Raw genomic sequence first — 13449 nt, 5'->3', positions numbered from 1 at the left:
TACAATGAGGCTCGAAGGCCTATTTATTGTTGAGAAACAATGGAAAACCCTTAATATTCCAAAACCTAACCCTATAAGATGAAACACCAAATTCTGGGCCCCGTTTTGGGTAAGTTGGTACATCAACTTCCTGGGGTCGTAACTTTGGCACCTGAAATCCGTTTGACATGTACAATAGCTCGTTAGAAAGATCTATCTGAGCATTATAATTTTGGGAAGAGGAACATCGGTCCATGGACCCATGTTTCTCCCAAATTTCCCAAAAGACGTCGTTTAGGGCCTCAAAACGACTTCGGAAGTTCAAGACCCAAAAAATTGCTAAAAATAGTAAATTGTGCTACAATTAAGGAAACTAAAAAACTGAAAGAAACAGTTGTGGGGGTCCAAATGGGATAGGTGGGTAGCCACCAACATCCACCTGGATCACACGTAGGCTCCAAAATAAACATAGGAAAAACATTTGGTGCATCAATTTCACAGTGACAACACCATATAAAGGATAAGAATTAGTTTTTCAAAGCATAGAATGAAAGTATGCTTCATTGAATGTGTTATTGGTATAAGAAAACAAAAGGCTTAAGAAAAACAAAAAAAAAAAACTCCAGCAAAAGATCAAGGGATTACAAGCTAAACTGCTAATGAGGAAGCCAAGGTGTTCAGTGAATGTAAAAGTCAAGGGAGATCAGTCAACTTTGGATGTTTTGGTTCAAGCTTCAGAAGCAGTTCTCTGAGAAACATTACTGCAATTTTGTATTTTTTCCAAATCATTGGCTCATTATAACATGCAAAAACTTGAGCATAGGGGAATGTTGAGCCTCCAAATTTTCCTTCTTTTTGAGAATTTTATTGCTCATTTCACTCATTTTTTTCATCCATTATCATATCATTACTTCTCCACCATGAGTTAAGAAGTCATCTAAGGCATCCAAACAAATTAATAAGGTAAATGTCCATTATCAGTTCAAGTCTATATGTTTTACTTTATGAAATTGGTTTTATTAAACATAAGCTGCTAAATTATGCATATTCTAAAGCTATTCTAACATTTTGCATTTGAATCAAAGATTATATAGGTTTACACTTTTTAAAAATTAGTTGGTGTATATGGGAGGCTTCTAAATGTTGCCAAGATGGAGATCCACTGATTCACTAACAGTGGAAGTTCACAGGCCCAACACAACTCTTAAGCGAAACCTACAGTCAAAGTAGCTATGGTGCACCTGTAACATGCAGAATATAAAGTGAACCAATTCTATAATCAAGCGAGCTAGGATTATCATCAAGCGAGTTATATTCGATGATAAAATTGAAGCCGATGATGTGTCTTCTCATGATTCACTCCTATCGTAAAGAATCATGAGAAGAAACATTCCTATTATAATTAAGAAACTATGATGCTAATTCAAATTCGAGTTATTAGGAAGAAAACTCTCAAATTTGTTTATTTTTAAGCCTTATACATCTAGAAGTGAATGATAGTTCAAAGGTTAATAGATTTTTCAGACTTATTGTTAGAGAGAGAAATTTGTTTTAGACACTTCATATAATATAAATCTATGTTATGGATTTCTTTTAATATTTGTTGGTGTTTTTAATTTTGTGATATGAAGTTTCCATGACCTCGTACACTCAGGAGGACTTTTTTAAGCAAATTAAAGAAATATAAAATAAAATATCAGAGACATAAGAAAACGAGACATGGAAGAAAAGGCCCCAACCTTAACGTATTCCTCTCTCATAATGTAATCTACAAATAATGACAATAGTACAAATAAATACATGAAGAATGTTGTCTCAAGATAGTACATCTATCTTGGACACTATGGCTGAGAAAATATCTCAACAACACACTAATCTAGGAGCCTAACTAGTTGGAGAGAATCTCTCAACCAAATAGGCCTAAATTAACTCCTACCCATGAGGAACAAACTCAATCTAGAAAGGTAGGATTAAATCCTAACTTTCATGATTTTAATTAATTTAATTATTTTGACTTAGAATTGTTTTAACATGTGAGAGTGATGCTAACATTCTCCCCCTCAGTGATAAGTCCAAAATAAGAACCTGGTACCATCTTCAAGTCCTCATGTTGAAAGTGTTGATCCTCAAAAAACAGTGCCTGAAAAACCGCCAAAGCTGGATGTTGAAAAAATTCTAATTTGAAGAGAACATGAGTTAGCTACAAGTTTGAGTCATCTCTAAAATTTTGCTTCACAACTCCATCATGTGCCAATTTGCAAAAGGATCCATCTGTCTTTTGCTTGCAATCAACATCCTTTGTCCACTGAAAAAATATTGAGAATGCCCATTGGCTACTTTGATGTTGACCGCCCACTCGCTATTTTGATGTTGATGAACACCCACTAGTTGATTTGTTAATGAAGCCCACTGGCGGATTTGTTGATGATGCCAACTGGCTGATTTGAATATGCCCATTGGCTACTTTTGATTATGTTGTCGAGACTTTCATTCTGACAACCACCTTCAATTCCATTATCATTTCCCCCCTTTGTCAACTGAAAGGAGAGAAAATTATTTGCACTTGATTTTTGAACTCCCCCCCTTCAGGTGTAGGAGAGTTTCACCATCTTCATTTTACTATATAATTGGTCTTCATGTGAGACTGAATCCTTCATTAACACATAGACAACTATTTGACTGTAGATGACCACTTCCAAGGATAAATCCATGTGTAATTGATCTTCACTTTAGGTGGTTGATTTCACTTGCAGCATCTTTTGGTTGAATGATTTTTCTTGCCACAATGGTGACAAGGATGGAGGTCAAAGCATGTACTCTCCATATGGCCATTTCATTTACAATGGTTACATTTAACCATATTTTGATCACTGTCTACAAAACCATTACTTACAAACTGAACTGGCTTTGAGAAATCTGGAACAAACAAAGTGTTTTCTTTGTTATATCCTAGACCATGTCGATCTTTGTTGAAGGAGATTTCTTCCCAAGGTCTGATCGCTTTCTTGGAAATACTATCCTGCAGTTGTTCTTCATACTTGTTGTTGATGCTATCATTATTTCCTTGGTTTATTAAACCTTTTGTGTCACACTGGGCATCTAGCATTAACAGTTCATCTGTTTGACATGCTGCATCAAACTGATCAATTTAATCTTTGGTACTACTTGTTGCATCATTAAGTAGTATACCTGATAGGTTGGGATCACTTGTGTCACAACTTATATCAACTTGCTTGATTAGATCATCTGTGTTGTAACCTTCATTAATATGCTAAATAAGATCACTTGTATCACAAATTTCATTTGTTGTTGTGATGAGGTCTTCTGTGTCACAAATTGCATCTGTCTTCTTTACACATTGTGCATCTAGTAAATCTTGCTTTTCACTTAACTTAATTTGGAGTCCATGAATGGGTTTTTCTTTCATTTTGAGCTCAATTTGTAAGTCTTTCACTTCTTCTAATGTGTTGGTCATTTGATTGATTAAGGTTTGATTTTGCTTCAACTTCCATTCCAGTATTTTAACTATGTTTTGTAACTCATGATTGCAATATTTCAAATCTTTAATCTCCAGTTCTACACTTTGAAGACATTTTCCTCCTCTACCCATGTTGATCTTTGACACACTCACTTGAACTTGCTTTAATCAATTTAATGCTTGCTTTATTTGCTTCAATTAACTTCACACTCGATTGAATTTTGTCACGCTCGCTTGAATTTTGTACTAGGATGAGGGTTTCAGATACCACCGAAAATGCACCCAATGTTTACAATGACAAGTTCAAATGATATTGACTCACTTAATTGACTTAGTTGAGGAGAATTGACGTAGTTGAAAACAATGGATTCACTGGACTTATTTGACTCCCTATCAATTCAAAGCTTGGGTGTCGGTTTCAACCCAGAATGCACCCTTACAATTCAACTCAATTTGAATTTGATTACAATCCAACTTACAAATTATGATTTGCAAGTTACAATTACTAATTGTCATTGAATGTGGATGTAGACTTTTCCTTGGAATGCTTGAGTTTTCAGCTTCATTAACTCGATTTTCCTTAAGTGAATGATGGTGAATTTCTAGTAGAATGTTGATGCTGCCAACTTTGATTATATGTTTTAGTTACACAAATGCATGTGATTGTTTGTGCTTGATTGAATGCGCGTTGTAACGTCTTAATTGCAAGTGCTTTGATTAATGTGCTTGTTTCATTCACTTGATTTAGACTCCTTGTGTGTGTTAGATAAGATAATTGTAGTGTCAAAACTAGACACAAAACATGCACAATCAATCACTACACAAGGTGTACCTAAGATCCCCTTATTCAATTTCAGGTGGATCTAGGACACAATCACCATAAAAAATATATGTTTTTATTAAGTATTGAGTACATCAACCTTTTATCTTTATAACATCATCGTGGAAACTTCTCAAAGTTCCAGAATTCCTTGGAAGCAAATTGTCTTCAAAAACTAGATGTTCACTGAGTCAATCTCTCTCAAAGTAAAACATTACTTTGAATTACAAAATTGATTCTCTCTAAAAAAATTCTCTTATCACTCCAAAAAATACACCTTATCACACCATTACAAAAAAAAATTCACTTTACTTCCAAAAAACAATTTTATAAAATCACTAAATTGATTTCAAAAATTTAAAGCACTCCTTATATCTCCAAAAGAATATTTCCTTTTAAAAAAGAACTTATTATTCCACTCACTTATAACTCAAAATAAAATCACACCTGGTCACTCCAAGACTTTAATAATTTTTTTATAATTTCTTTTAAACTCCCATTTAAAATTTTTTTATGAAATTCCTTTAAAAGGTGAATTAAAAATTGATTAGAGTCCCTTTAAAAGTGAACTAATCTCTTTTTATGAAAGGTTAAAGCATAATTCAAAAATGCACCTTAAAAGGAAGGGAAGTAATTACATACATACAACACCAAAAAAAAATTAATGCATTCACTTGTTTGCGTGGATGCTTTTCACCACATGCCAACGAGAAAGGAGTCTACGTGGATGCTTTTCTAGATCTTAACCTAGAAGTGTTGGAAAAGAGATAACATCGAAGCGGTCGTAGAGTTTCTTGATGAGCGAATGGTCTACAAGTGTGGGGCTGGTAGCGTGGAGCCCAACTTCATAAACTTCTTGTTGCTGAAACACTGATTTCTAACACTGCATTCATCAATTATAATTCTCTACGTTTTCTCATTGTCGTTGCAGAAAGAAAGGGATTTCTTTTTGGAAAGAATGAACCCTGCATAGCTTCCTCTCCTTAGGCTGCGGTCACCAGGTCCCTTAAAGAAGTGACCATCTCCTGTGAATCTCGTTTGCCCCTTTCTGCAATTGTGGATGCCACCAGATGTATTCCTAGGGACAACCATTAATGCATCCACTTTGTTTACACCATATCACACATATACGCATATTTTCCTCACAAAGAAGGGGCTCCTCCCGTTTGAGGCGTTGTGTGAGAGAAATGATTTCTTGATTGTAAGCCCGCTTGTTCCACAGATTCTGCTTCAAACTCTGCTTCTAATCAAAACTATCACAATCTATTTCTTATGAACCGCAAATGCAATGAAAATTTTATTTCACACACCGGTCCATGCCATTTGATACAAAGACTCCTGTAGCTCCCAGCGTCCAAACTCCATTAAAAATGAATTTCCAACTTGGATTTATCAACACTCCACACAAACTTTGATCCAGACTACACCATAGATCCAATCCATACTATAGGTTTATTCGTGGATGCTCAAATGTCAACATAGGGCTAAGAACTATAACCCTATGATACCAAATGAAGCAAATTAAACAAATATAAAATAAAATATCAATAAAATATCATAGACATAAGAAAACCACACTGGTGGAAAAGGCCCTAGCCTTACTGTATTCCTCTCTCATAATGTAATCTACAAATTATGATAATAGTACAAATAAATACATGATGAAGGTTGTCTCAAGATAGTACTTATATCTTGGACACTATGGTTGAGAAAATATCTCAACAACACACTAATCTAGGAGCCTAACTAGTTGGAGAGAATCTCTCAACCAACTAGTCCTAAACTGACTCCACCTATGAGGAACAAACGCAATCTAGAAAAGTAAGATTAAATCCTAATTTTCATGATTTTAATTAATTTAATTATTTGGACTTAGAATTGTTTTAACATATGAGAGTGAGGCTAACACATTTTCAATCACTTAGATTAATACTCTATCTTGCTCAAATTTAAATGATTTTTTTTCTCAGTTTAGATCTTATCTTGCTTCATACTCATTTTTTTCATTTATCTTCCACAGGTCAAGCACTTGAAAAAAATAAAAAATAACCAAAAACATTTATTTCATTGTTCTTTATATTGTTTAGTCTCAAATTTATAGATAAGTTAATAGTTATTATTGGCCATAATTTAGTAACCACACATTAGCAATCCCAACAAACTTTATGCACTTTAATTTCAGTATTTGCTTCTCACTTTAGAGTAAAGTTTCATTTCTTTATTGTTTATTATTTATAGTTTAAATGGATTTCCTATAGATTATATTTATTTTTAAAGTCTAATAGATTATATCTTCTTTTGAGATTCATGTATTAAACTTGTTTTCAAGTCCAACAGATTAGATTTGTTTCCAAGTTCAATAGATCAGATTTATTTCTAAAGCTTGATAGAATATATTCAATTTCAAGTCCAATAGAATAGGTTTTTCTTTTATGTTAAATAGAATATATTTTCAAAACTTTCATACTATAAAATTAGAATAGTCCTATTTCGAATTACTTTACTTTCTAAATTCTAAATTTGATACATTACTAAATATAATTTTTGAGAAAAAACATGTGTGTGCTCATTTAGATATTTTTATAAATAAATTTTATTTTCATATTTCAATCATTTCCATCAGATAGTTTTATTTTCTAGATGAAGCTAACTTCCTAACATATATAGTGCAGTTATAGTTCAAAAGAATACGAGCTCTAGATTAATAATTTAATGAAGATAATTTAACCAATGATTAAATTACCCAACGATTATATAGTTCATGTGCATTAATATTTTGAAAAAAAATTCATGGATCGTTGTGCATAAAAACGTAAGTTAACTTTTTTAATCCCTTTGAAAGGATTTTTTCATTCCTCTATGTAAAAAGATAAGTTAACTTTTTTAATCCCTTTGAAAGGATTTTTTCGTTCCTCTATGTAAAGAGATAAGTTAACTATGGTGATTTTGTGAATAGATAAGGCATGTTCTTTCTTCACATGCAAGCTAATATAAACTTTGGTTGCATTTGAAGTATGGGTAAAAGTCATAGTTTTACATTTGCAAGAATGTTCTTCATTCACACGCAGATTGAAAATGATTATTATATAGTTAAAGGTGGTATTGTAGTTGGAATAAGGATGAATAGGGGAGATTTTATGCATTTAATTAATGCATATGAATATGCATGCTTGATATTCTTTATGCATTTTATTTAATGCATGTGTGATGTGGATAACTAAACATCTTTTTATGATTATAGAAATGTATTTAAAGTTTGTGAAATATGAATATAAACTCATGTTTTATAAGTTTATGTATTTATTTAATGCAAGATAAGTAGGTGGGGTTTTTGTATGTATTTATTAATGCATTAGAAATATGAAAAAATTAGATGTGCATTTCAGAGTATGTGCATTTGTATAATGCATTCGAATAAAAACAAGAAGATTTTAATAAAGTTATTGATCAAACAAGAACTGTACCAAGAACCCATTTTTTTGAGGTAGTAAAAAAATCCTCCGATTTTGAAAAGTGTTGATTCACAATACACATTTTTTTAGCATATTTTTGACACTTTAAATTTTCTTATGTATCAAGTATGAACATTTTTTTAATGTTAGTGATTTTTGTGCTAATTTTGAAAAATGTTGATGTAGCATCAACCCCTTTTTAAGAGAGCTTATTTTTTACGCTTTAAATTTTTTAATGTGTTAAGTGTGGATAATTTTTTAAATATTAATGATTCTCATGCGGATTTTGAAAAGCATCAACATTTTTTCAAGGCATATTTTTAACACTTTAAATATTCTTATGTCCTAAGTATGCAGAATATTTTTTAAATGTTGATTATTTAACGAATTGTTGTTTGATTCCTCTTCTTATTTTTTGTCCCAAGATGTTTGTATTTTAAGGGTTTTCTAAACATTTGTTTTTTGTTTTTCTTTCAATATTTTTTTATAATGAAACTTTTAATTTTTTTTTCACAAGGTTTAGAAAAAGTAATAACATTAATATTTTGAGGTTATGGTCTTTCATATATTGTTAATTAATACTTCAATACACAAAATAATTTTCACTAAAAAATAATAATTTTAAACAGTCGACGAAAAATACACATTTTTCATACAAATATAATTAAAAAAATACCTATTTCAAGACATTTCAACTAAAATGATATGTTAAATAAAATATTTTTTTATGAAAAAATTAAATAAAAACAAGCTATAAAAATAAAAAAAATTATGAAATTTTTATGAATTTTATATCCAAATATGATGACATTTGAAAAAGAGTCTAGATAAAAATAGTCCTTACAATGGTTTAGATAAGTATATTTCTAGCCTAAAGAATGAAGGTAATATCCTTTTAATGGGTGAATTTAGTGCTCGAACTTCAAGCAACCAAGTTGTTCTTCTAAGCAATCATTCTAACCCTAATCCTCTTTTGTTAGATGAAGACCTTACTCTAACTAGCTAGTACAAAAGGAGCTCTGAAGACCTCGGGGAGAATTTGTTTGGGTCAGAGCTAGTCAAGCGCTACAGTGCTCAGGATCTCATAATTTGCAACAGTCTAAAGAAGTGGCCCAATTCTAGCCAGATGACCTGCATCCATGGGCTTGGTAGCAGCATGGTAGACTATGTTATTTCCGATCTCCCTTTATACAACGAAATAATAAATTTTGACATCTTAAACAACCACGAGCATGACTGTGATCATAGGCCTTTACTTATAACGCTCAATTTTGTCATGCATAGAGATCCCATAGAAGATAATCCTTATAGCCAAAAGAACTTAATCTTTGATAGAAATAAAAATGATCTCTTTCTAAATGAATTAAAAGCTAGTTTTCTTCCTTTTTCTAGTATAGACAACATAGAAGACCTCTATCATAATTTTACTACAACCCTCTCATATTATATTAACAAGTTCTCAATTGAAGTTTCAAGTAATAAAAGAAATAGCAAAACCAATCCATGGTATGACAAATATTGTAAAAGTGCGAGGAGAGCAATTAAGGATGTTGTTGATGAATATCTTAAAATGGGCAAGATAAGAATATACAAAGCCCTAACTAAAAGGAAAAAAAGGCAGTATATTCATAAAATACAAGAGAATCTCTTACACCTCTCTAAGGTAGCTCCTAAGAAATTCTGGAGGCAGATTCTAACTAGGAAAACTAAAGATAATAATAAAATTGCTTTACACGACTAGAATTCCTATCCTAAAAAGCTTTATGTTCCTATCCTAAAAATCTTTATGAATCTCCAAATGTCATGGATAACTTTGAAACCCTGCTCAAAACGAAAGAAGTTTTCTGATTAGAAGACATTGATTTTAGGGTTAAACACCTGATAAATGGGAAAGCTAAGGACATTGAAGGTTACCAGGCAGAAATCCTAAAAATTGGAGGTCATGTCCTCATCCCCCACATCCATAAGCTTTTCACTCAAGCGATCAAGCAAGGGTTCTCTAAAACATGGACATAGAGCCTCATTATCCCTATTTTTAAAAGTGGGGATACAAACAAACACCTCTAGTTATCGAACAATTATGATCAACCCTCTTTTAGCCAAGTTATAGGGTAATATTTTGGAAAAGAAGTTGAGCATATGGCTTGAAAGTGAAGGTAAGCAAGCTAAAGTCCAAGTGGGTTTTAGAAGGGAACACTCAACAACAAACCACCTCACTACACTTAGGATCATTGTTGAGGAATTCCACAATAATAAATCCAATCACTTTTGTTGCTTTTTGGACTTTAGAAAGGCTTTTGATATGGTTCCTAGAAACAACCTATGGAATAGATTAGAAGAGCTAGAGGTTCCTTTCGAGATGAGAGCTATTGCTATAAGGTTATATGAGAATGTAGTTGCCAAGTTAATGAGCAATGAGGGGTGGTCGAAATATATTAAGTGTAATATCGGAGTTAAACAAGGTTTCCCCCTCTCCCCTACCTTATTTGGCATTTACATCGACAAGCTAGAAGGTTGTTTAGAGGAAGAAGGTTGTGCTGGCATGATCTTAGTTGGGATAGTCATCATCCTTCCTCTCTATGCTGAAGATATTGTTCTTCTCGTAAGGTGCCCATCTGATCTTGATAAGCAACTTAGGCTTCTTAAGGGTTTCTGCTCTACCATGGGTATGACTGTTAATACTGACAAAACAAAAGTTATGATTATCAAATCCAAGAAGGACACTTATGCTAATTTTATGTATGAAAATAGTAACTTGGAGGAAGTGTCTTCTTACAAGTACCAAGGGATTGATATTCATCACAAGCTCAACTGAAACTATAGCATTGAGAAAAGGATTAATCGGGGGTGGAGAGCTTATTTTGGTCTTGAAAATAATTGTAAAACGGAAAACCTCGTAATGTGGGATAGAAAGAAGTTCCCCTTTGAAAAAAATTTCACTCTTGTTATCTTATATGGATGTGAGGTTTGAGGTTGCAACATCTATAGAGAATCCTGGAGAAATATTGAGCAAATCCAAAAGTGTTTTATAACAAATAACCTCAAAATTAAAAGCAATACACCATATCCTATTCTCCTTATAGAAGTGGGCCTTTCCCCTATTGAGAGCATAGCTATGACTAGGCTTCTATTATACAAACAAAAACTCAATAACATAGGAGACCATAGACTTCCTAAGCTAGCTTTAAATTCCAGCCAAAACCACCTAAGGCTCAAACGAGGTTGGTATGAAAACACCAGGGCCTGGTTAAACCATTGGGAGATCGACAAGATTATTGCATTGCAAAACATTAATAACATTAAAAATATTGTTACTTCTAAGTTCAAAGAAAAAATATAGTGTGAGAAAGATTTAATAGCTAAAAGAAAATTAAGATATTATAAGGAGGTCATCAACCCCACCCTAGAAGACCAAAAGTATCTCTCTATTTTAACTATCTCAAAGAAGAAAATTAATATAGCCAATATTAGAATGAACTCTCATGAGCTCCATAGTGAAATGGGTTGTTGGGCAGTTCCTAAAACACCATGGATAGAAAGGATTTGTCATCTCTGTGAGAATATGAACATCGAGGATGAAAATCACTTCCTCTTAGAGTGCCCCACGTACAACCACAGTAGATCTCAGTTACATAATCTTTGTTGCAAAACTGAACTTCCTAGCCTTTTACGATGTCAAAATTATAGTGAGCTCGAGAGGCTTCTCTGTAAGCTTTTTGAGCATAGGAATAAAATCTTAAATCAAACTAAATAATTCGTCTCTTTAGGTCCGGTAGACCAAAGTTTGGTCTCAGTGGACATTAACCATCATCATCAACAAGAAAAATAAACACAACAAAAAAAAACAAAATCCTTCAAAATTAAAATAAAAACATAAAAAGAAAAATGCAATTAAAAAAAAAACCATAAAAAAAACATTAAAATAGAATTTAAAAAAGACATTAAAATAAAAAAATATTAAAGAGAATATTTTTAGAAAAACAAAAACACATTTAAAAATAAAAAATAAAGAATAAATAAACTTTAAAATTTACACATTAAAAACAGTTTAAAAAAACGTTAGAAACCATTAACCATATAATTAAAAAACAAAAATTAAAAAATATTTAAAAATAAAAAACATAAATAAAAAGAAAACTAAAAAATAAAAAAATAATATATATCTATATATATATAGAGAAACGAAAAATGAAGACCCTAATTTTTTTGATTTAAATATTAAAAAAAATTTAATTAAATTTTAAAAATATCTTTAATTAATTAAATTTTTTTTTTTGTCGTTAAAAAACTAATTCTATTAGGAGAACATATGGTACAATGCATGGTTACAAGCAAGAGAATCAAGAACATAGGCAGCCGGAAAGGATTGGTAGTCCACTTCGGCTCCTAAGAGAGAAAGAGTGGAACACACGATGAACAAAAGAGCAAGAAGACACAAGAGGAGCAAGAACTGAGCAGAGGATTCTATCACAGAGCTACAGGAAAGACAAAAGACCGACAGACCGGAAATGATGGGATCATCAATCCTCGGTCTCGGAGGAAGAAACAAGCACAGCTACATCAACAGATTCGCTGGCAGATATAAACTATCACGCTGTTACCCCAGCGGGGCAATGACTGCTCCACAAGATTTTTTCCCTTTCTTTTTGTTGACTTTTGTCCAGCCATCCCGGGGAAGATGGGCTAAAACAACTTGAAGATTGGAGTTCTCTATCATTGGGGACTCCTTCTCTGAATCCGAGGAAGAAGTCTCATGGGGACGTTTCTGGGAGATTGCTGAGATCTGGGGGATCCCCATGTTTTCCGGTGGCGGTTCCATCGGCTGCTGCGTCTGATCTGGTTCTGACTCTCTTTCCTCCTTCTCCATAGAAGGGGAGCTGGAGCATCCAGCTGGCTGCTGAGGACAAGGAGCCCAACGCTTGGGCTTAGAATGAGCGAAGAGTCCCTTTTTCGCTCTTGCTGACAGCAATGGGCATGAGTGATGCAGATGCCCTGTTAGGTGACAGTGAGGGCATCTGAAGGCAGTGTTTTCGTACTCTAACAATTGGGTCCAGATGAGGTCCTTGAGCTTGATATTAATGTACTCTGGCAATCCCTTGCTTAAGTCAAGCTCCACACAAACTCTGGCATATGTATAGAGCCCCTGCCTCTCTCTCTGATAGTCTCCCGCGAGAAAGCTACCCAAGGTATTGCCGATTTGCCTGTATACTTCTGTACACCACAGGTGAACAGGGAGATTTGGAAGTCTGATCCATACCGGGGCTTTGGTGATGACTGCCGTGGCTGGGTCAAAGTCAGGAAACCATGGAGTGAGGAAGAGGCCAGCTTCTTCCATGAACCAGGGTCCGTCGTCGAGGGCTTTGTAGCAATGCTCGAGTTCGTCAAACAGCACTATGAAATATCCTTTTGCACAGAAATGAACCTTGCAACGGTCAGTCCAGTTAGCTTTGATCCAGTCATACAAATCTTGTGAGCGCGGCCATAGCCCATTGAATCTGCAGATGATGGCTTTCTCAGCAAATTTCTGGGTTTCGTCTTCAAGATCAGGGTAAGAGATCTCAACTGAGGGGACCTCCTCCACTTTGTCAACCAAAAAAGGCTTGGGTGAATACTGCCTTGGTGGATCTGTCTTTTCAGTCCGTTTGGCATGGACAGCATCCTTATACGAAAAAGCCTTAGCTGTAGACGGTTCTCCCACAGCTCCCCCTCGAAGCTGAAGG

Source organism: Pinus tabuliformis, chromosome J, assembly GCF_031772625.1.
Source record: "Pinus tabuliformis cultivar Carrire ecotype Pingquan chromosome J, CPIR1, whole genome shotgun sequence".
Classification (NCBI taxonomy): domain Eukaryota; kingdom Viridiplantae; phylum Streptophyta; class Pinopsida; order Pinales; family Pinaceae; genus Pinus; species Pinus tabuliformis.
Note: the sequence above shows the minus strand (reverse complement) of the source record.